A 621-nucleotide genomic window follows, 5' to 3' on the forward strand; every position below is an offset into this window, starting at 1 on the left:
GATCCTGGGTTCAAATCCCAGCAGCACCTTGTTGTTGGATTCCATCTCCAAGTTTACCCATACCACCATATTAGGCTGATAGCAAAAAGAAAAAAAAGTGTGTTTTACCCTGGTAAATTACTACATTAACAAACTTTAAGATGTTACATGAAAACGCATCATAGACGATAATATACACACTTTTTTGTACTTATCAAATATTTCTGTTATGCTTGCATTTCTCACTGACATTGTTCAACAGGTTTAACGAATGTGTTCAATCCATTTCCCTTTACAAAAAGCATTTTGAGTTTGAAATGGCTTTCTACAGTATGTTCACAACCCTGTTCGCTAGCTCATTGTATTTGTAAAACAGGCCTGAGCCAGTAGGAGGTGCTGTAGCTTAGTGGTGAAATCGCCTGTCTTGTAAACAGGAGATCCTGGATTGGAGATTTTCAGCTGATAACATTGTTACAGTGTATATTATGCTTGCAAGTGCAATAAACTTAATATCTGATGCCACTACAACTTAACCTTAAAACCATAATATGTCCCATGCAGAAAGTTACATGTTATTATGAATCTAAAAACTGTACTCACGGCATGTCTCTTGCTGCACACAAATGGAAAGATAGAGGAGAG

The 621-nt window shown here is 36.9% G+C and overlaps 1 non-coding gene across 1 annotated transcript in view; it reads left to right on the forward strand.

Moving 5' to 3' along the window:
* trnal-caa (transfer RNA leucine (anticodon CAA)) overlaps nucleotides 1–29 on the forward strand; it is a 78-nt gene extending 49 nt beyond the window's left edge. The window contains exon 1 of the tRNA in view: nucleotides 1–29. This exon is cut by the window's left edge and continues 49 nt beyond it. This is a non-coding gene — a tRNA (tRNA-Leu).
* Nucleotides 30–621: the final 592 nt, after the last annotated feature.

This window comes from Etheostoma spectabile, chromosome 24 (genome assembly GCF_008692095.1).
Source record: "Etheostoma spectabile isolate EspeVRDwgs_2016 chromosome 24, UIUC_Espe_1.0, whole genome shotgun sequence".
NCBI classification, from domain to species: Eukaryota; Metazoa; Chordata; class Actinopteri; order Perciformes; family Percidae; genus Etheostoma; species Etheostoma spectabile.